The sequence below is a fragment of the Ranitomeya variabilis genome, chromosome 4 (assembly GCF_051348905.1).
Source record: "Ranitomeya variabilis isolate aRanVar5 chromosome 4, aRanVar5.hap1, whole genome shotgun sequence".
NCBI lineage: Eukaryota > Metazoa > Chordata > Amphibia > Anura > Dendrobatidae > Ranitomeya > Ranitomeya variabilis.
Genome location: NC_135235.1, coordinates 613,609,421 through 613,634,022, shown reverse-complemented (window position 1 = coordinate 613,634,022; position 24,602 = coordinate 613,609,421). Strand labels below are relative to the sequence as shown.

The window sequence follows — 24,602 nt, the reverse complement described above, 5'->3', positions numbered from 1 at the left end:
TACTGTTCGAACCGAGCACAGGCGCTCGGTGCACCTTGGTGTGGCCAAACATTCAAGTGCACCTTCATACCTGTTTGTCTCCCCTCTCTTCTTTTGATTGACATCACAGAGCCAGATAAGGGTGGCGATGGGGAGAAGATGCACTTAAATGTTTGGCCAAATGAAGGATCCACAGAGTACCTGCACTTAGTTTGAACAGTCCCTTTACATTTAAAAAAAAACAAAACACCAAAAGTAGGCAATCCCTTCAAATTTTTGGGTAAGTCCTAAATGCTAATCTCCTCTTGTTGACATTTTCCAATCCCAACCAGCAGAATCGTGAATACAGCACCAGGCTGAAATACAGGTACTAAAATACATTATGCAACATATTAATTTATATTTACAGAGAATATATATATATATATATATATATATATATATATATATATATATATATATATATATATACAGTACAGACCAAAAGTTTGGACACACCTTCTCATGTAAAGATTTTTCTGTATTTTCATGACTATTCACACTGAAGGCATCAAAACTATGAATTAACACATGTGGAATTATATACTTAACAAAAAAGTGTGAAACAACTGAAAATATGTCTTATATTCTAGGTTCCTCAAAGTAGCCACCTTTTGCTTTGATGACGGCTTTGCACACTCGTGGCATTCACATACATCAAGATTAACCCTTCAAGGTCCCATGTTCTGCTCTCTTGGTTAGTGGCAGAATACAATATCAATGGAGTATGCAGGGTATATATTGCATTTGGGGTTGAATAAGGTGATAAAACATAGAGAATATAAAACACAGAGAATATAACATCAAAACAGCCTGATCTAAACTCCATGGCTGTCAGCACGTGTGTAAACAGAAATCCTGCGATGGCTGGAAATCTGCCTGCCCTGCACAATCCACTAACCTGGCTGTGCATCAGCTGCTTGGAAACCCTGACTGAGCATTTTATATATGGAAAGCCAGAATGCGGTAAATGCAGAAGATTTAAAGGGCCACTACACAGCTTAAAAGTGTTTAAAGTGTGTCTTAAAGGGATTTTCCACTTATGTCAAATTGATGGCATACAGTATCAATATCATATGGGTTGGGTTCGGCCTGACTGTCAATACTTTCTTATTTGTGCCCTGAAATGTTCCAGTTCACAACATGATACTACATAACGACAAAAGTTTTTCTTTTAGTGGATGAAATCTGCTGAGATGTCGTCCATTGGATGACTATGACTATTAACCACAGAGCTGGATACTAGAGATTCTCCACCAGTGATTCAGCCACTGTCTGGATTTCCCAATCAGGGAACAAAACGATAATGTATCAACCAGAACAATGATCTAATAATATATATACAGTTGTGCTCAAAGGTTTACATACTCCAGCAGAATTTTTACTTTCTTGGCCTTTTTTCAGAGAATATGAATGATAACACCAAAACTTTTTCTCCACTCATGGGTAGTGGTTGGGTGAAGCCATTTATTGTCAAACTACTGTTTTCTCTCTTTTTAAACCATAATGACAACCCAAAACATCCAAATGACCCTGATCAAAAGTTCACATACCCCATTTCTTAATACCGTGTATTGCCCCCTCTAACATCAATGACAGCTTGAAGTCTTTTGTGGTAGTTGTGGATGAGGTTCTTTATTTTCTCAGATGGTAAAGCTGCCCACTCTTCTTGACAAAAAGCCTCCAGTTCCTGTAAATTCCTGGGCTTTCTAGCATGAACTGCAGGCTTGAGATCTCCCCAGAGTGGCTCAATGATATTGAGGTCAGGAGACTGAGATGGCCACTCCAGAACTTTCACTTTGTTCTGCTGACAGTGTACACAGAAAGCTGCCAATCAGTGGTGTGAGTAGGGTTATATACAGCTCCGCATTCCGAGAACTGTAAGATCTGCACCAAAGAAAACAGGGATTTTATTAAAACTGCAGAAAACAGCCCAGTAAGTGATACATTGCTGGAATCAGGGTCTCTGCCCCTACACCATGCTTCTCTCAGATGACATAGCTGACAGATTCCCTTAACGCCTTTCTGACATGCGCCATACATGTACAGAGCTGCATTCCCGCAAAGCACAGTACACGTATGGCGACCCGATCGCACGGGCTCATGCTGAGTTCAACTGCGATTGGGTGCGGGTGTCGGCTCTATGTGAGAGCGGACACCCTGCAGCAATACCCACGATCAGTGCTAGCACCGACCACAAGCGTTTAACCCCTCCAATACCCCTTTCAATAGTGAACTCCCTGTGTGCTTAAATCAAAACGTGATTGCTGATGGTCTCCATGGTGACCCTCGGCTGTAAGATGACCATGGGGTCCTGCAGGGAAGGTGGCTTGTGAGCGCACTGCTAAGAGCAGGAGCTGACACGCCTCCTTCCCATACGGTCAGACGCTCCTCTGATGCCCTGCATTGCATAGTATCAGATCGGCAATCTGTCACTGTACAGTGATGTCCCATCCTTAGACAATGTAAAAAAGCTTTAAAAAGTTATTAAAAAGTGTAAGAATATATAAAAATATATAAAAAAAATCCCCAAATAAAGAGCAAAAAAGAGAAAATATTAATCCAATAAATACATTTATTTATGTAAAAATAAAAGTGCACATATTTGGTATCGCCACATCCAGAACGACTTGACCTACAAAACTGTCCCACTAGTTAATCCCACTAGTTAAATATGGCGATGCAAAAAATAGTTTTTGTAATAGAAAGTGTCTTTAATTGTGTGACAGCAGTCAAACATGAAAAAAGCTATAAATCTGGTATTGGTGTAATCGCAACGACCTGAAAAATAAAGTTCTCTAATCACATATACCACACGAGGAATGGCATCAAAAATAAATAAAACCAATTCTTCACCTGCTGTTGATTTGTTCATTCTGCCTCTCAAAGATCGCAGTAAGGCTTGGCTCACATTTATCCTGCGTGCTGCGCTGAGCGCTTACTCCGAGGTTTTAGTGTAAATTTCTGAAATATATGATTGTCGGAACCCCTGGCGGAAGATTCCCTATAATGAGGCAGATGGAGGCACTGTGGACGCCGTCTGACCTGTGATCCGGCGATGTCCGTCTTTTTAGGATTGCATAAAAGTGCCGTCAGTCACAGTTTTGTGAACTTCTGAAAAGGACACTGCTGAACAGAGGCCAGATGGAGTCTAGAGTAACTATGCTGCCTCATTATAGGGAATGTAGTGCTCCTTCCATCACATATGGGGCATTGGTGTACTCAGGTGAAATAGCACAACAAATTTTGAGGTCCATTTTCTCCTGTTACCCTTGTGAAAATGCAAAATTTGGAGTTAAAAATTATTTTTGTGGGAAAAATGTTTTTTGTTTTTTTTTTATTTTATTTTCACGGCTCAACGTTCTAATCTTCTGTGAAGCACCTGGGGGTTCAAGGTGCTCAATACACATCTCAATAAGTTCCCTCAGGGGGCTAGTTTCCAAAATGGTTTCCCTTGTGGGGGGGGTTTCCACTGTTTAGGTACATCAGGCGCTCTCGAAACGCAACATGGCAACCGCTAATTAGTTATTCCAGCAAATTTTACATTCAAAAAGTCAAATGACGCTCCTTCCATTCCGAGCCCTGCAGTGCGCCCAAACAGTGGTTTTCCCCCACATAGGGGGTATCGGCGCACTCAGGAGAAACTGCACAACAAATTATATGGTCCATTTTCTCTTTTTACCCTTGCGAAAGTAAAAAAAATTATTAAGTCTAAAGGAAAATTTTTGTGAAAGAAAGTTAAATATTTATTTTTCCCTTCCACATTCCATTAATTCCTGTGAATCACCTGAAGGGTTAACACACTTCTTGAATGTGGTTTTGAGCACCTTGAGGGGTGCGGTTTTTAGAATGGTTTTACTTTTGGGCATTTTCTATCATATAGACCCCTCAAAGTCACTTGAAATGTGAGGTGGTCCCTAAAAAAAAAAAAAAAGGTTTTGTAAATTTTGTTGCAAAAATGAGAAATCGCTGGTCAACTTTAAACCCTTATAACGTACTAACAAAAAAAATTGTTTCAAAAATTGTGCTAATGTAAAGTAGACATGTGGGGAATGTTATTTATTAACTATTTAGTGTGACACGACTCTCTGATTTAAAGGCATAAAAATTAAGTTTGAAAATTGCAAAATTTTTGCCTAATTTCTGATTTTTTTTCTTCCACAAATTAACGGAAATCACATCAAAGAAATGTTACCACTATCATGAAGTACAGTATGTCACGAATGTCACTGAAGCATTCCAGAGTTATTTACACATAAAGTGACAGTGGTCAGAATGAAAAATTTGGCCTGGTCAGGAAGGTGAAAACAGGCTTCAGGGTGAAGGGGTTAAAGAGCTGTGCTCATTGGAGCCCTGTTGGAAATGTATTATAAGAGCCAAGAAGCTTCAAGTTCTGCCACTGCCGATCACCACTGCCAATTGGCAGTAACATTGGACCAGTGCAAAGTCCAGAAAAGTTTAATCATTACACAAGTTCTCCAAATAGCCTCCTCTTGTCTTTCCAAGATGTCTGCTTGCTGTCAGTGAATGTGAACATTCTTTCATACCTAGTCCAACTCAGGTAGGATTCATCCATACTGGGGTAAAAAAAAAAAAAGAGTAGCTCAAAAATGTAACAATATTTCCAAATTGGTGCAAATTGTTTGGTCAATCAGCCTCACTATATATTAGAAAATTGCAAAAAAATAAAAAGAGCATTACTTTAATAAAAAGCTTCGCTACAGCTCTTCCTTACCATTTATAACAAGGGAAGTAGATGTCATGAGACTACTGAAGCCAGTGATTGACTGCAGTGATCATGTGTTGTCGTCTCCACTGTAGCCATGAAGTATCGGCCTTGAACATCCCCTTTAACCAAGCTTAAAGGATTCTTGCCTTTTGGGACTACAGACCGCACAATGACAATAAATCTAATTCCATTTTTGGTTCCAGTTTATAAGGACGGCATCAGTCACCAAATTCAATATTACTTCAGTGAATCGTGACGGTCTCTTGCCTATTCTTGAATCTCCACAATTGGGTAAAAAAAAATGTTCTCGTCTCCAGGATGCTGTGAGCAATGCTGTTCCAGCGGAGCAAGGGGCAGCCTAACAAGACATAGTATTCTCCTGACTCACAGGCACAGAACTAGACATGCACTGGAGGAATCGCCATTATATCAACCCTCTACTCCAGCATCAGACCCCGGACATCTGGGACTTTTGGATGTATCTGTTCCTGGGAAAGCTGGGTTCACATCAGTACTGACACTAATACAAGGGGCCCATCTCCCAATTAGTAGTTATCCACACCCCTGCCATTGCACAGCTCCACTGATTTGCCATTCCAGACACGTGGAAAGATGGGTAGCAATCTTACGTGAGCTGAAATGGCAGCCATGTAGGTTGTCAAAAACCGATCCAAGTAATGAGACTAGAAATGAAGTACATTAAAAAAAAAAAAAAAAAAAAAAGGATTAGATTTTTGGAGAAGTTGTAAATTAAAGGTTAGTCATATTAGAGACACCCCCTTTAAGAATGCAGCCCTTGGGAAAGGTATGTTTACATGGCGGCCATTCTTGTATTACATGGATGTTTCATGTCTGCCAGCACAGAAAACAAAGACAAAGACCCCCCCCCCCTCGCCATTTAGGACTTCCACATAACCCTAATTGGGCACATAAACAGGGGTTGTCTGCATGAAAGGTCCCCTGAAACCTTCATTATGTGTGATGATCAACAATTCAAAAAAGATTAATAACTTTTTTTTTAATTTGTCACAATGGAGAAGATCTATGCTTGCTGTCAGTTCATAGGAACAATCCTCATTTAAGTGGGAGAAAAAGAAACCCGTACCTACAGGTCAATCACTACCTCTCACAGATTAGAGTTCCTTCTACAGTTGTATCCAGTCTAGACCCTCTGCCATCTGATAGTGTAACCTCAGGTTGACACATTTCTCCCACACTAATAATAATAATAATAATAATAATAATAATCTATATATATAATTGTCTAAGGGGTACTTCCGTCTTCCTGTCTGCAACTTCTGTCACGGAAATCCCGCGTCGCTGATTGGTCTCGTCAGCTGCCTGTCATGGCGGCCGCGACCAATCAGCGACGGGCATAGTCCGATTAGTCCCTCCCTACTCCCCTGCAGTCAGTGCCCGGCGCCCGCTCCATACTCCCCGCAGTCAGTGCCCGGCGTCCGCTCCATACTGCCCGCAGTCAGTGCCCGGCGCCCGCATACTCCCCTCCACTCACAGCTCACACAGGGTTAATGCCAGCGGTAACGGACCGCGCTATGCCGCGGGTAATGTTACCGCTGCTATTAACCCTGTGTGTCCCCAACTTTTTACTATTGATGCTGCCTATGCAGCGTCAATAGTAAAAAAAGCTAATGTTAAAAATAAAAAAACAAAAAACCTGCTATACTCACCCTCCGTAGTCCGACGATGCGCTCGCGGCTGCCGCCATTTTCCGTTACCAGAGATGCTTTGCGAAATTACCCAGAAGACTTAGCGGTCTCGCGAGACCGCTAAGTCATCTGGGTAATATCGCAATGCATCCTGGGAACGGAAGATGGCGGCAGCCACGCGCATAGGGACTGCTTCGCTGGATCCCAGGGGGTGAGTATATAACTATTTTTTGTTTTAATTATCTTTTTTTAACACGGATATGTGCCCACACTGCTATATACTACGTGGGCATTGTATTAATTATACAAGTGCACTATCCCTTTAAGGAAGAAAATGATGCCAGAAGGCTACTAATCAAGCGAATTGACCTGAAAATCAGACATTTTTCATTTTTCCCCATGTAAACCCGTGGATGGGGAGCAGGAACCTTCCTCTGTCCTCGGAAGGCCTGTGGCCACATAAGAGACCTCTGTTCTTATTACACTAGAGCTATGTGCTACCGGCCTGTCCGTCATCTACCAGAGAGCAATAACATCGCACGTCACTCTCCGACCTTCTCTGAAGGAGCCTCAATATTTAGGATCCTGTGACCGGGCAGTGTCAATGGCGTCCTTTATCCTCCGCAGTCTCGTAAACCACCAACGCCACCGACTAATGACAGTCCAATATCACAAGTCTGCATTACACAAGGGCCTAGTGTGTAACTCGCCCGCTCATAGTTTCATAAAAATATATATCGTTCACACTGTATAAACAGAGATGATTGAAAGGGGCACAGCGAGAGCGCACACTCGGCAGGCCTCGGGCCTGGACTATATCACCAGTGTTTTTCAGGAATTCAGATCCGAAAAAATGGTTCTCGTTGCATGGTTGAAGCTGTATGTGATTTTGTTCATATGTGTGGCTTTTCATCAACACCCGACCTTAAAGGCAAAAATACTTTGCCCTGTCATCTGGAGTTTAACAGTACAGTTCCAGGTTTAAGACCTTAAAGGGGTTGTCCAGAGCCGCTGACTTCATTGGGAGGCGAGCGGCGCTGATGTTGGGTCTGCAGGTGCAATATATCATGAACACGTCCTATTCTAATCTATAGAACAGATGCACGATGCCGGCCAATCAAGCGCGCGTTGTGGCCGCTATGTGCAGACATGACGATGTTGGCGCTGCTTGCACATAATGTGGAAGTGAATGGCGCAAGATGGCCACTTTACCTGGCTACAAGCCCTATTCTGTAAATCTGTGAGGTTTTTTTTTTTTGCATATTCTTCTATGATTTGTTCAAAAAATTGCCAGGAAAGGTTTTCCAAAACCAGAAAACCCCTTTGTGCAATTTTTTTTTTTACTCCTCCTCCCCAGGTCCAGTGCGGAGTCTCCGATGCTTCTCCCCAAGTCTGTTAGGGTATGTTTCCACGGTCAGGAAACGCTGCTTGTTTGACGCTGCGCAGAGCTGCAGCGTCAAACAAGCAGCGTCCAGATGTTCCAGCATAGTGGAGGGGATTTTATGAAATCCCGTCTCCACTATGCGTGGAAACCCGCACGCGGCGGCCCTGCGACTACGGACATGCTGCGCGTCTTTTCAGATCGCAGCATGTCCGTACACCTTGCGGGGACGCAGCGTCCCCGCAAGGCATATCACAGGGCGCTATGGGAGAGAGCGATCATCCCGGATGTGAAGAGTTAACACATCCGGCATGATTGCGTCCCAGAAAGGGGGTGGGGCTTAGCGCCGAGCGGCTTTGCCGCTGCGGCGATACCGCCGGCCATCCTGACCGTGGAAACATACCCTTATACATCACGTCGACTGCGCTGCAGACCATAACTGAGCTCAGTGGCTCTGGCCGAGTTGATGGCATGAGTGCTGAGCTCACTAATTGTCTGCAGCGCTGTCGACTAAATGTCAACGCTGCAGACAATAACAGCAGCGGAGGAGACTCAGTGCTGGGCCTGCAGAGGGTGAGTAAAGCGCAGGGGTTTTTAAAAAAATTTTTAAAGAGAGAGTGTGATCCGATTTTCTTCTCAGACGTGGAGAGGAGAAAAATAAAGGTTTCTCCAACTTCTCTATAATGTCATTACATGAAAATCCGACTGCACTCTGATTTCATCAGTCTGGTCCAATTTTTTATATTTTTTTTTCTACGGGACCCATAGAATTGAATGGGCGAGTGCATTTTGATTCTCGGAGGCAAATCGTGCATGCTGCAATTTTTTTCCTCCGACCAACTCTAGTGAGGAAAAGAATCAGACGTGTGTTTAGCCCCAAGGAATAACATGGGGGTGACTTGAGTTCTCTAAAAGTCTTTGGCCCCGACAATGCCAAGCGCTGCCCTTGGCTAACTTCGTATCTACAGTGCCATGGACTAGAAATAGTGCAGAAAGATGCATTTGTGATGGACCACTCCATTCAACTCCTAGCTTGGAACCAGGAGAGAACAAAGCACACAAGTTCCTCATTTCCAAAACGTCGGTGGTCTGCACTTGCCCTTAGATCGATGATAATTTGCTTAGAATAAAAAACCCTGTAATTTTGGACACAATGTCTTCTCTACAGCTCCCACACGTTCCCTTTCACAATTTTGTTGCACGCCAATTGTTGCACAGTTTATTCCAAAACTGAATGTGAACAATGTTCTCTAAAATCTGTTTTTGGGACCAAACAGTGATTGCAGAGATCCTATAGATTTAGATCACCACCGATCTCCATATTTACCTCCTCCTGTCCTGAAGAATTGCAAAAATGTCTAAACATTGATGGAGATGATTGTCCCTATACAAGGTCTCTACGACATCCCCGCACCTCAGAGGAGAGGACATGGATTTATCCGAATTCCTAAGTAGTGCAGCCTCGGGCTAACACTTCTAGTGATTGTACTGCGGGATAGAAAAATGATTTTACAAATTGTATTTTAGAACCAATTCTCCAATATGACATATGTTATCATATATGAATGTAGTGAAAGCCACAGGATGTGTTGGTAGGTCTTCTACTTACTACTGTATGTCATACGTACAGCGCACATATGTCTCTCCACACGTTACATGTTTATTTTATGTGCATGAGGTAATTACTGTTAATGACTCGGAGGGCATGTTACCTCATGCTACATAAATGTAAGGAGGGGCCCACATCCCGGCCATGTGCTGCGCCTCCTCTTACCTAATCATCTCCATCATTGTTTACATTCTATGAGCGGGAAAAGACTAGAGTCCCAGAGAAAAAAGAACCGCCATATAGTGTGTGCTGGAGATTGCATGACTATAAGATGGCACCAACAGGGTGGTTATAATATGGCTGCTCACAAGATCTGTGTGTAGGGCAAGGTTCACAAGTCTGCAATTCACAATTCATGTCCATGGACCATAATACTAAGACTGCCTGGAGATGACCTGACCATAACTCAACACACGTAAAGCTATCAATTCCTAATTCTTGGTCTACACAACTTACAGAACTGTGAAACTGACCTAAGATGGCCCTTTAATTCAACCAGAGATATAATAAAGGTTTATAGTATAGTTATAATAAGAGTTATATCCTATATTATACCCCAGAGCTGCACTCACTATACTGCTGGTGCACTCACTGTGTACATACATTACATTACTTATCCTGTACTAATACTGAGTTACATCCTGTATTATACCCCAGAGCTGCGCTCACTATTCTGCTGGTACAGTAACTGTGTACATACATTACATTACTTATCCTGTACTAATACTGAGTTACATCCTGTATTATACCCCAGAGCTGCACTCACTATTCTGATGGTACAGTAACTGTGTACATTCATTACATTACTTAACCTGTACTGATCCTGAGTTACCTCCTGTATAATACTCCAGAGCTGCACTCACTGTGTACATACATTACTGATCCAGAGTTACATCCTGTATTATACCCCAGAGCTGCACTCACTATTCTGCTGGTGCAGTCACTGTGTACATACATTACATTACTTATCCTGTACTGATCCTGAGTTACATCCTGTATTATACCCCAGAGCTGCACTCACTATTCTGCTGGTGCAGTCACTGTGTACATACATTACATTACTTATCCTGTACTGATCCTGAGTTACATCCTGTATTATACCCCAGAGCTGCACTCACTATTCTGCTGGTGCAGTCACTGTGTACATACATTACATTACTTATCCTGTACTGATCCTGAGTTATATCCTATATTATACCCCAGAGCTGCACTCACTATTCTGCTGGTGCAGTCACTGTGTACATACATTACATTACTTATCCTGCACTGATCCTGAGTTACATCCTGTATTATTCCCCAGAGCTGCACTCACTATTCTGCTGGTGCAGTCACTGTGTACATACATTACTTATCCTGTACTGATCCTGAGTTACATCCTGTGTTATTCCCCAGAGCTGCACTCACTATTCTGCTGGTGCAGTCACTGTGTACATACATTACATTACTTATCCTGTACTGATCCTGAGTTACATCCTGTATTATTCCCCAGATCTGCACTCACTATTCTGCTGGTGCAGTCCCTGTGTACATACATTACATCATTTATCCTGTACTGATCCAGAGGTACATCCTGTATTATACCCCAGAGCTGCACTCACTATTCTGCTGGTGACGTGACTGTGTACATACATTACATTACTTAACCTGTACTGATCCTGAGTTACCTCCTGTATTATACCCCAGAGCTGCACTCACTATTCTGCTGGTGCAGTCACTGTGTACATACATTACATTACTTATCATGTACTGATCCTGAGTTACATCCTGTATTATACCCCAGAGCTGCACTCACTATTCTGCTGCTGCAGTCACTGTGTACATACATTACATTACTTATCCTGTACTGATCCTGATTTACATCCTGTATTATACCCCAGAGCTGCACTCACTATTCTGCTGGTGCAGTCCCTGTGTACATACATTACATCATTTATCCTGTACTGATCCAGAGGTACATCCTGTATTATACCCCAAAGCTGCACTCACTATTCTGCTGGTGACGTGACTGTGTACATACATTACATTACTTAACCTGTACTGATCCTGATTTACATCCTGTATTATACCCCAGAGCTGCACTCACTATTCTGCTGGTGCAGTCACTGTGTACATACATTACATTACTTATCCTGTACTGATCCTGAGTTATATCCTCTATTATACCCCAGAGCTGCACTCACTATTCTGCTGGTGCAGTCACTGTGTACATACATTACATTACTTATCCTGTACTGATCCTGAGTTACATCCTGTATTATACTCCAGAGCTGCAGTCACTATTCTGCTGGTGCAGTTACTGTGTACATACATTACTTATCCTGCACTGATCCTGAGTTACATCCTGTATTATTCCCCAGAGCTGCACTCACTATTCTGCTGGTGCAGTCACTATGTACATACATTACTTATCCTGTACTGATCCTGAGTTACATCCTGTGTTATTCCCCAGAGCTGCACTCACTATTCTGCTGGTGCAGTCACTGTGTACATACATTACATTACTTATCCTGTACTGATCCTGAGTTACATCCTGTATTATTCCCCAGAGCTGCACTCACTATTCTGCTGGTGCAGTCACTGTGTACATACATTACATCATTTATCCTGTACTGATCCAGAGGTACATCCTGTATTATACCCCAGAGCTGCACTCACTATTCTGCTGGTGACGTGACTGTGTACATACATTACATTACTTAACCTGTACTGATCCTGAGTTACCTCCTGTATAATACTCCAGAGCTGCACTCACTGTGTACATACATTACTGATCCAGAGTTACATCCTGTATTATACTCCAGAGCTGCACTCACTATTCTGCTGGTGCAGTCACTGTGTACATACATTACATTACTTATCCTGTACTGATCCTGAGTTACATCTTGTATTATACTCCAGAGCTGCACTCTCAAGTCTACAGGTCATCATTAGAAATTGTGTAGAGGAGCTTACAGTGCTTTACATATTGATCACACTTCACCAATCACCACAGAAGGCACAGGGCAGATAAAGAATGAGGAAATGATTGGAGATTTGAGCTCTGAAGCCCACAAGATTATAAATGCAGCTCTGGACTATAATGCACATTGAAGCTCTGTTACACTTAGATGCTCTATATGTACACAGTGGACTCGATCTCTATGGGTTATAATGACGTTTTTTGGTTTTTTTTTAGTTTGAGATAGTTTTTATACTTTGTCAGTAAAGTTAGGGACTTCTAACCTGCCCTTTGCTCACTTCGACAAAGAATCCTCTTTCTCTGGAACGAGTACTATCTGTGGTTTTCACAGATTGCAGTCGTTCCTCTCATATTCTATGGGGCAGTACACATTTACGAGTGGTCCGCGGGAAAAATCGGAGACCTCTAATTTTTTATCTAAGTCTCAGATCAAAATCCTCAACGCAAGTCTATGGGTTTGTGAAAAAAAAAATTGGATGAGACCTTAGTGCTGTCCGATTTTCATGGGCTGACTGAATGGAGAAGGTGGATAAACTTTTTTTTTCATGTAATCGGACTCTTTTTCTTGGATGTAGAGAAAATGGTGGTGTGAACATACCCTTTAAAGGGGTTGTCTGACCTTGGGGTACACACTATATGACTTGTGACTCCTCAGGGTATGTGTCCACGTTCAGGAAACGCTGCGTTTTTGACGCAGCGCTGAGCCGTAGCGTCAAAAACGCAGCGTCCAGATGTTGCAGCATAGTGGAGGGGATTTAATGAAATCCCGTCTACACTGTGCAATTACAAACGCATGCGTTTTTCCCGCAAAAACGCACATGCTTTGCGTTTTTTCAGAACGCAGCATGTTGCTACAATGAGCAAAACACGCAGGAACACCGCAGGTGACCTGCCAGTGACCTCAGGTGCATTTTTGGTCAGGATTTTACCTGCATAAAATCCTGACCAAAGCCTGAAGCAAGCCTGACCGTGGACACATACCCTCACAGTGCGCACTGTTAGGATTCTCTGGTGCCGGTGGCGGCACATGACCACAAGTATGTTATTTGCATTCTCCTGGCCACATTCCGACTAGACTTATCAGTTGTACTGAGCGAAGCAGTGCCCATCTAGTCGGCATGTGACTGTCTATATGCAAATTACATACTTGCAGTCACTCTCGGTGGCGGCATCAGAGAATCCTGACAGTGTGCACTGTGAGGATTCACAAGTCTGTAGCCACATAGATGTGTACCCCAAGGCCAGACAACCCCTTTAATGACTTGCAATAGTTGTGAGATTTTGCATTGTAGCTTCAAGTTGCGCCAATGCTAATGACTCTTAAATAAATCCCGGAATATGAGAATCTTACATCTATTATTTTAATGGATATTCCATCCTCTATTGCAATTGGCACGGTAGTCCAGCAGGGCAATGGAGGATGATGATGATAATGATGATGTGCCCCTTAGATAAAGGTATCACTATTTAGGCATTTTGTAATTTTGGGGGTTTCATCAGTAGTATAGAACCTTCTGCCTTCTCCATTTATTGTAATGGCGGTGCATACCCAAGAGGGATGCAATAAAATTAACTACTCCACCTCTGCCCTTGTCATAGTCGTACTTCGAGTTGCAGCTCCTGGGAGTTTCTTCGTACAGGGGAATTAATTCTGAGTCATCACGAGGATTGCATAACATGTAAAGGACATTACATAGAAAGTCCCTAGAAGATGAGGGAACTTCAGAAAATGCTAATCTGTTAGGCTACGTTCACACTAGCGTTGTGCGCCGTTGCGTCGGCGACGCAACGCACGCAAAAACGCTGCGTTTTGCGTCGCATGCGTCGGTTTTTGCCGAAAATCGGACGCAAGAAAAATGCAACTTGTTGCGTTTTCTTGGTCCGACGCTTGCGGCAAAAAAGACGCATATGTCACACAACGCAGCAAAAAAAACGCATGCGTCCCCCATGTTAAGTATAGGGGTGCGTGACGCATGCGTCGCCGCTGCGTCGCCGCCGCAAACCCGACGCACATTAGCTTAACGCTAATGTGAACGTAGCCTTAGTAAGTCCTCTGCTGCTGTCACTGAATGGAACATCTTGTACAACAGATGAGGGCTGGATACCAATGTATTCAGGATTGACTACACTGGATGCAAAGCTTTCCTGGCAGCTTCTTACCATGTTTCATTTTGCAGCCTTTCTGCGACCTAAGACTATACATTAACTTAACTTTACGGTCTCTATCCTAATCCTCAGGCAGAAGGCCGGACCAGTACAAGCTCTTTGGCTCACCAAAGATATCTAGACTGGATACTACATCTTGAAGACACAAAAAAGCACAGTGAGGTCAAAAATACTCTTGTGTCTTCAAGTTTTCTGGTGGTGTGAACAGGTTCCTACAGACTTGTTCAGTGTGCAAGTAGCCCATGTGTTTCTGGTTCTATAATTGTTCTCTTGTTTCTACAAGACTGGGGAGTCCACCACTCCTCTGTGGGTCATTTGCATTTAAGCTGTTCCATCCTGCATGTCCACATGTATATTTTTTTCTCTTTGAACCCTGCTTATACAGGTACTATACAGATAATCAGGTTTTAAATACATCAGATAGGGATTGCATACATTAGTTAGGACTGCTCTATAAGGGTATACCTTGGCGATTTGGTGGAGCAGCTTAGTATACATTTTTTTGCAAAAAAACGTATCAACTAAATACCCTGTTTTCTTTACATCTTTTGACTAGCACTTGCTTATTACTGTGATTTTTTTACAACAGAGTATTTTTGACCTCACTGTGCTTTTTTGTGTCTTCAAGTTTTCTGGTGGTGTGAACAGGTTCCTACAGACTTGTTCAGTGTGCAAGTAGCCCATGTGTTTCTGGATACTACATCTGCAGCAAACCCTTAGCTGCGAGTATTGAAGGGTTAGGCTTTCTCATTGCGTTCTTGCTCAGGTCCAGTGGTCCTGTCGGGGCTTATGTCCGAATACCCCGCAAAACAGGATTCGGGCATATGCGCCAGGGGCCAATAGACTATAATTGTGCTGACAGTCAACGTGTGCTCTGACGTGCATTGTTTTCGGGTGTGTACGCCTACTGTAGACTGACACTCAGACATAGTCTACTACGTCTGGTTGTCCGCCTCCAGTAGGTGTATACACCCGAAAGTGAGGCACATCAGAGCACACGTTGACTGTCAGCACAATTATAGTCTATTGGCTCCTGGCGCATATGCCCGAATCCTGTTTTGCGGGGTATTCGGACATAAGCCCCGACAGGACCACTGGACCTGAGCAAGAACGCAATGAGAAAGGAGCTTCACAGTAGCGTTGGTGAGGATTGACTTGCAGGACCTGGTCCATTGGCCGTGGTCTGCGATGGCTGAATTTGAGCCGTGTGAACCGCATGTTGCGTGACTTCATCCGCGGCTCTCTCTTTTGATTAGCGGTTTGGCGCGACATCACATGTGCGTCACACCACAACGATGTCCTCACTCCAGGTCGGTGATAGGCAGGTCTCTTCCTGCCTGTGCTTCTATGGATAGACCTGTCACTCAAGGGGAGCAGGCGGGGAGAAGATGCTGAGGACCCACCTGTCTGATTAGCCATCCATGAGGCTTGGTGTCCAGTTGTTTTTAAACCATGTTTTATGCCGCAGTGTTTCCGAGTTAAGCATACATGGAGGAAATCACGCTGCCAGTGTTTAACTCTGAAACGCTGCGGCATAAAACATGGTTTAATAACCACCGAGGACTGAGCCACAAGGAATACTACATGGACAGGCAGGTACCTAGTGAGTTCTCCCCACTCACTGCCCTTAAGTAAGGGGTCTCGCTGTACAAGCGCATGCAGGAAGAGACCTGGCAGAATGTTCCTGTTCACTGTCAGCAAGCAGAGAACTGACATACTGTAGATGCAAAATATAGTACAGATAACAGAAGTTTTCACCACAGCGTGCATAGAAATACCCAGACATACAGTATATCACAAAAGTGAGTACACCCATCACATTTTAGCAAATATTTTATTATATCTATTCATAAGACAACACTCAAGATATGACACAATTATACAATGTAAAGTAGTCAGTGTACAGCTTGTATAACAGTGTAAATTTGGTGTGCCCTCTAAATAACTCAACACACAGGCAATGTCCAAACTGCTAGTGAAACTTGCCAAATTGTGCCCAATGTGTCAATATTTTGGATGGCCAACATCATTTTCAAGCACTGTTTTAACTCTCTTGGGCATGGAGTTCACCAGAGTTTCACAGGTTGCCACAGGAATCCTCTTCCCTCCTCCATGATGAGATCACAGAGCTGGTGGATGTTGGAGACCTTGCACTCCTCCATCTTCCATTTGAGGATACCTCACAGTCACAGATGCTCAGTAGGGTTTATGTCTGGAGATATGCTTGGCCAGTCCAGCACCTTTACCCTCTGTTTCTTTAGCAAGGCAGTGGTTGTCTTGGAGGTGTGTATTTGGGGTAGATACCGTGTTGGAAAACTCCCCTGGGCCCAGTTTCCGGAGGGAGGAGTTCATGCTCTGCTTCTGTATGTCACAGTACATGTTGGCATTCACGGTTCCCACAAGGAGCTGTAGCTCCTCACAGCCGGCAGCAATCATGCAGCCCCAAACCATGACACTCCCACCACCATGCTTGACTGTAGGCAAGACATGCTAGTCTTTGTATACTCCTCACGTGGTTGCAACCACACACGCTTGAAGCAATCTGAACCAAATTAGTTTATTGTGGTCTCATCAGACCACAGGACATGGTTCCAGTAATCCATGTCCTTAGTCAAAGTGTTTGCAGGCTTTCTTGCTTATCATCTTTAGAAGAGGTTTTCTTCTGGGACTATATTCATGCAGACGACTTTGATGCAGTGTGCTGCATATGTTCTGAGCCCTGACAGGCGGACCCCCCACCCCTGTAACCTCTGCAGCAATGCTGGCAGCACTCATACGTCTATTTTGAAAAGACAACCTCTGGATATGATGCTGAGAACGTGCACTCAACTTCTTTGGTCGTCCCTGGTGAGGCCAGTTCTGAGTGGAACCTGTCTTGTTAAACCGCTGTATGGTCGTGGCCACCGTGCTACAGCTCACAGTCGGGGTGTTGGCAATCTTCTTATACCACACGTCATCTTTATATGGAGCAATAATTCTTTTTTCCGATCCTCAGGCAGTAATTTGCTAGTAGGCGCCATGTTGAACTCCAGTGACCAGTATGAGTGAGTGTGAGAGCGATAACACCAAATTTGCCCCCCCATTGACACCTGAGACCTTGTAACACGGAGTCACATGAGGTGAGGGAAAATGGCTAACTGAGCACAATATGGCTATTGTCACTTAGGGGTGTACTCACTTTTGTTGCCACCAGTTTAGACATTAATGGCTGTTTGCTGAGTTATCTAGGGCAGACCACATGTACACTGTTATACAAGCCGTAAACTAACTACTTTACAATGTACGATAGTGTCATATCTTCAGTGCTGTCCCATGAAAAGATATAATACAAGTTTTATAAATATGTGAGGGGAGTACTCACTTTTGTGATATACTGTAATGTTTTTTTCCTGTAGTATCAGACATACATAATGCACCGCAAATTGTATATGTGATCTCAGTGACATACCCGTATGGGTTCACCCACCATCCTCTGTCCCCCGACATCACCACAGGCCGCGCCACGTGATATTTATATAAGTCATGTCCGCTCATGTACAGAACCAGAACAACAGACAAAAAAAACTGAGCACGCTGGGGCCTCAGGGCCATTCAGTCACAGCGTGGCACAAGTCACTCTGCACCCTGGCACTGCCACAGACACAGCGTCAGATGTTGTTCATGTGACTCATTAACCAAAACTCCATGTCCAACAATTCCCTAATATTCTTCTGTCATCCTAATAAGAGCCATGTGATGGTGTTCGCCACCCGTGCCCGTTTCCACCACCATAATACAGGCTGCCGATTGTCCAGTCCATGCAGTCTAATGGGAGCGGAACAGATTTCACCTCTGTAGGACACTGAACCCCAAACTTTGCACTTTTGTAGCCTATTTCTCTGTCCCTAAAGACACATGCATGCTCGGCCAAACTGAGAGTGCAGGTGTATAGGGTCCGGAGGACAAAACAGCCAACAACTACCGAAGGTGTGCAACCGCCCATATGCCCCCAGAATAATTAATATCCAGGGCACATTAACCTGTCGGGTTAGCATACCTTTTTTATATAACACCCCTCAGCGTCACTTTATGTAACACACACTAGGGGGCTTCCATATTATTTTTTTTTTTAAGGGTAAGACCTAAATCAGGTCCTATTTCTCTTACTCTACTATATCTTAAAGGGACAGTCGTTTTGGATTAATCCATTTTTTACATACACAATTTGGATACACAAAATGTAGGTATCTAACAAGGTCCTAATACCATGAAAAAAAAAACAACTAAAAATAAAACCATTTGATTATTATTATTTTTTTTAGTGGGACCCTGTAGACCACATCTTTCACAGTATGCCTATACATCGCAATATGTCTCCTCTTTCTGTCCAAGTAAGGGCTCATTCCTTGATTTTTCCCATTAAAAAAAATTGTGTTTTTTACTATTTTTACCATATGGATTTGATCTAAGTTTCTTGGATGGGAAACAAAAAAAAAGAAAGTACGGTAAGTTTCTCTATCTTTTCTGATTTAGCAGTCTGTGTCTGATGCCATCCGTTTTTGTTTTTTTTCCGGACCCCTAGACTTGTATTGCTGATTTTGATCCAGTACTCAGATCAATAGCAAACATGTCTCATATGAACAGCGCCATAGACTGTCATAGGTATGAACACTATCAGGAATAAACATTAGATAGCACTTATAGGAGAAAAACTGACATGTGAATGAGGTCTTGGGCTACGGTCACATGTTTGTTTGTTTTTTCTGCGTTTTTTTAAAAATGCATATTAAAAGCTGCTTTTTATAGTATCAGCAAAAGCTATGAGATTTCAGAAATCTCATGTGCAAATTGCCTCTTCAGAGAGGAAGAGAACTTGCACTCAAGCGCCACCTATTGGAAGTAGCAATCCTAAAATTCAATATCGACCCTTGTCACATGACTTAGGATAAAAGCCAAACCAAAATCTCAATTTGCAGACTGTGTTTCGGGGGTGTTGCCCCTCTTCAGTGCAGAGTATGAGATCTGATTTGGCTAGATGAGAGACTTAAGACTGGGGTCTAAGTGGTAACGTTTCCAGTTGCGGAGAGTGACAATGTAAGGAGACTTATATGCATGCCTTATATTAGTCTCTTCACTTTGACATGCCAGGCCTGGAAACGTTGTCTCTTAGAAATCTCATGTATGCTTGTCTTGTTTTTTTTGTAAAACCACTGCAAGTCAATTCTTTGTGTTTTCACCATAGAAAGAAAAGAGAAAGTGCAAAACAATGCGGCCATGTATTTTTGATTTTACTGCCAAAGGAAAAGATTATGGCTTAAGAAAAAAAAAAACGCAGCAAAAAAGCAACATGTGAACATAACTGTATATACGTCAGGAAATCCTGCCGCTGAAGGGCTCAGGCAAAACGTGCACCCATAGCTATGAGTGATCGAGGATTTGAAGTAAAGGCGATTTCCCCCCCAGGCTCATTGATATGAATGATTTACCATGAATATTTCGTAATTGAAAATTCCACTAATCCAGCATTTGATGAGGACATCCTGTTAATCTGTTATAAATCCCTATAATCTCGTATCCCATAATATTATTTTACTTATTACAGCCAACGTACACATTTTTGGGGGACGTGGGTCTGTAAACGATCGCCTCATTGCCATAGATGTAAGGAGACCTATAGGAGGAGGTATCTGCACAGCTCTGCCCATATATGCCGTTAAGTGTCATTACACATTCTGTTTCCTCTCTTCACATCTGTAGTGACAGATGGCTGATTCCCAGATGGGACCTGCTGTAACTGTCAACCACGTTATCTTCTAAAAATCGTCACCACGGAGAAAGTTCTACATCAGGATGACCAGCAACCATCACCCTCATCATCCCAGATTACCTGCATGTAATTAATGAACGTGGGGAAGGGATGATCCCTATACTGCGGCTCGCCCTGTAGGATCGGGCAGGTACAACGCCACCTGCCCCCATACTTGTTTTTCCCATCCGGTTATGTATTGTTTCCTTTCTTTAGTGTATTTGGTCCAGACTGGATACAATGGTAGCAAACACTCAGCTGTGAGAAGTCTGTACAACTGGATACAAACAAGAATATTTCTATTCACTGACACCAAGCGGAGATGATGTTAAAAAAAAAAAAAAAAAAGTCATGTTATGCATGGCTCTTAAGTCTCCTCACTCTGACATGCCAAGCTTGGCTTGACACTCTCCACAAGGAGACAAGTGACCCCCCCAATCCCCACTAGTGAAACCTTAGCCATAAATCACAGCCACGTACAGGTATGGGTCCACGCGTAGCAGAGGGGCCACAATAACAGTGTATGGGCCCCTCGCAGAGTAAGGTCCATAATCGGACGTAACTACAACAAGTGCAGGGGTTGCAGTCACACCCGGGCCCTTGAGCCTAAAGGGGCCCAAAAGGACCATATGCCCCATGAGACGACCAATATTTTTAAGCCTAGTGATACTTAGGGGCCCTGTTGGAAAGTTACGCCACTGGGCACAATTAATGGCACCCCGCATTATGGGCTGCTCAAACAAATGGGGTCATCCAAGCTGGACACCTTCCCCTTAAGAGCCGCATCTGCATTTAGGATACAGATACACGGCACCTTATAAGTGCACAGTATGGCGCTACTACATCCCAACTAAAGAGTGAATGACCAGTAAGATGCCGCGATTGGCCGACATCGGTGCGACCACTGTCAGGATCATTAATTGCAACCCTTACGATCTGAACATCGCCATATATCCCTATGCCGTCCCGAAGAGTGAAAGGACAAACACAACTCTGCTCATTACCTGTAACAGTCCAGGACCCAGCTTTCCTAGAGTCCTGAATGGCAAGTATGCTTTGTGGAGCAGCTGCGCAGGACTGCACAGGGAAACTTTTACGTGTGCTGTTATGGCAGCCATATCGGTTGTCACCCAGCTTTCCCGGGACCCCATAATGAGATGAAACCAGAGCATTGATTTAGGCGGTAAATAGTTTCTATCCTAAAGTGCAAGAATGAAGAATAAACAGACGGATATGTATCTGCGGCAGACAGAAATGATGATTTACCATTTTTTCCATCATTATTCCTAAATGTCTCCTTACGGATCACAACCCCTAATATCCTTACAAGTCACAACTCTGCTGCCACTCACTGGACTTATTGTGACAACTTGAACGCCTTCCGACCAGATCCCATATGTAAATACAATACCTACCACAAAGACCCCCCAACAGAATGGGCACAGAGACCACCCCCCTTCCCCCAACAATGAGGGGCAGTCATTTGGATGCAGGCCTTTGTGTCCCCTTGAACACACACACACAATCCAAAGCACAGAGATGGGATCCAGGCGGTGCCGTACCAGCCAACGACTCGCATCGCTGGAACCCGCGTACCCGTGCCACGCAACCCGTACACCATCCGTAATTCCTATAGAAATATTATATAGCGCCAACATATTCCACAGCACTGTACAATCCTCCAGGAGGCTGCAAATGAAAGCAAGGAACAATGGAGAAGAATAAAACATGGACCCCCGCAGTGCACTCACCTCCAAGATCCCTAATCCTAATCCCAAAAAGAAAGGCTTGAGGGGCAACCCTGAGGCAGGAGTGTTAGCAGGGTGCGGAGCCGGAGAGAGCAGCTCTGCAGAGCTCCCCAGTGTGTGTCTGACTGTACAACCCTCACATAAAGAGCTGCAGCACAATGCAGACCACTCCTCCCTGCACAAAGCCAAACCCGTCCCCTCCAAAGCCAAGCCCCCTCCGACAAGCACTTTCTACTCCGCGCTCCAGGAACACAAGTGCGAAAGAACCAAAACGTGGAATCCATGTGAGCGGATCCGTTTTCAAGTTTAGCAGTTTGAAACTGATTTTTTAATTTTCTGGATCCGTTTTAACTGATGATTACGGGACATGTGAACGCTGCCTTATCCGATCTGCCCTAATGGTGCGGTGCAGTGGTACGCTGCCTTTTTGATCCAAGGGTAGGGATGGGGGGACCGGTGGAAGTTCATGATCTAGTACCTTAGGCCTCTTTCACACTTCCGTTTTTTACAGTCACAATCCGTCAAAATGTTGAAAAAACGGATTCTGTGCAGATTGTAATGGGTGCACTGGGTCTGTTTTTTTTATGGATCTGTCGAGGCAGTTGTTGACAGAATTGGCTATGTGCACACGTTGTGTATGCGTCTTCGCAGCGTTTTTCCGCTCCAAAAACGCATACACAACACAACCTATGTTAAAAATAATTTTAAAAAAATTGTGATATTCTTTCCTTCCGGAGTCCCCCGCAGCCTTCCCGATGCTCGCGATGCTCCCGACAGCTCCCATTCTCAGTAATGCCTGCTCAGTTTCAAAAGACAGCATCCGTCGCTGGATTCCTGCTTTTCACAGTCAGCAACGGATCCTGCGCCCATAGGCTTCCATTATAGCCAACGACGGGCAGGATCCGTTGCTGAGCGATTTTCCGACGTGCACAAAAAAGAGCGTTGTTACCGCCCGACGGACAGCGATTTTACGACAGATGAAATGGAAGGCTAGCCATCACAATCCGTCGCCAATACAAGAAACATTTTTGCTGGATCCGTTTTTTTCACAAAACTACGTATTGTGACGCAAAAAAAAAGACGGAAGTGTGAAAGAGGCCTTACCCGAACTTTTTAGAAAGTTCAGTTCGGGTACCAGAACAGTACCTGAACTTCCACCAGAACCCGAACCCCACTGAAAATAATGTATACCCGAACTGCTAAGAAAAGGAAACAAAATTCCCTCTTCCTTCTCTCTTCTCCTCTTTCTTCTTTTCTCTATCTTCTCTCCTCTTTCTTCTTTTCTCTCAATTCAATTCAAATGAGCTTTATTGGCAGGACTAAGTACATGTTAGCATTGCCAAAGCAAATGGTAAAAATAGGGGCACCGGTTGTAGGGAGGCATATAGAGGTCCAGGATATATCAGGCTCCTTTTAGAGGATAGGGGCATGTCCAGGGTGGGGTATAGAGGTTTCTTTCTCTTCTTTTCTCCCTCTTCTTTTCTCTTTGCTCTCATCTCTCTTCTCTCCTCTCTTTTTTCTTTTCTTTTTTCTCTCTCCTTTTCCTATCTCTCCTTTTCCTCTGGTCTCTCTCTCCTCTCCTCTCTCTCCCCTCTGCCTCCCCTCTCTCATCCATCTTCTTTCTCCCCTCTCTCCCCTCTCTCTCCCTTCTGTCTCCCTTCTGTCTCCCCTCTGTTTCCACTATCTCTCATCTCTTCTCTCCTTCCTCCACCTCCCCTCTCTTCTCTCTTTTTTCTCTCTTCTTTCTCTCCCCCTCTCTCCTCTTTTCCCTCTCCCCTCTCTTCTTTCTCTCCTCTCTCCACTCTGTCTCCCCTCTCTCCTCTCTTCTTCCTCTCTTCTCTCCCCCCTCTCTCGTCTCTTCTTTCTCTCCTCTCTCCACTCTGTCTCCCCTCTGTCTCCTCTCTCTCCTCTCTTCTTTCACTCCCCTCTCTCCTCTCTCCCCCTCTGTCTCCCCTCTCTCTTCCCCCTCTCTATCCCGTCTCTTCTCTCTCCCCTCTTCCCTCTCTCTCCCTTTTCTTCTCTCCCCCTCTCTCCCCTCTCTCTTCCCCCTCTCTCCTCTCTATCCCGTCTCCTCTCTTCTCTCCCCTCTTCCCTCTCTCCCTTCTCTTCTCTCCCCTCTCTCTTTCCTCTCTCTCCTCTCTCCCCCTCTGTCTCCCCTCTCTCCTCTCTATCCCGTCTCCTCTCTCTCCTCTCTTCCATCTCTCTCCCTTCTCTTCTCTCCCCTCTCTCTTTCCTCTCTCTCCTCTCTCCCCCCTCTCTCGTCTCTTCTTTCTCTCCTCTCTCCACTCTGTCTCCCCTCTGTCTCCTCTCTCTCCTCTCTTCTTTCTCTCCCCCTCTGTCTCCCCTCTCTTCCCCCTCTCTCCTCTCCATCCCGTCTCCTCTCTCTCCCCTCTTCCCTCTCTCTCCCTTCTCTTCTTTCTCTTCTCTCCCCTCTCTTTCCTCTCTCTCTCTTCCCTCTCTTTCTCTCTCTTCTCATTCCTGTCTGCTCTCACTTTTTGGACCTGCCTCGAACACTGCGCCAAGCTTCTGTTCGGGTTTGC

The 24,602-nt window shown here is 44.1% G+C and overlaps 1 protein-coding gene across 1 annotated transcript in view; it reads right to left on the bottom strand.

Moving 5' to 3' along the window:
• The window catches only part of CDC42EP4 (CDC42 effector protein 4), a 33,117-nt gene extending 10,879 nt beyond the window's left edge, over positions 1-22,238 (bottom strand). Inside the window, exon 1 of the mRNA XM_077253413.1 lies at positions 22,066-22,238. The gene's annotated coding sequence lies outside the window, so the exon portion shown is untranslated. The remainder of the gene's footprint in view (positions 1-22,065) is intronic.
• Between the last annotated feature and the right edge of the window lie 2,364 nt (positions 22,239-24,602).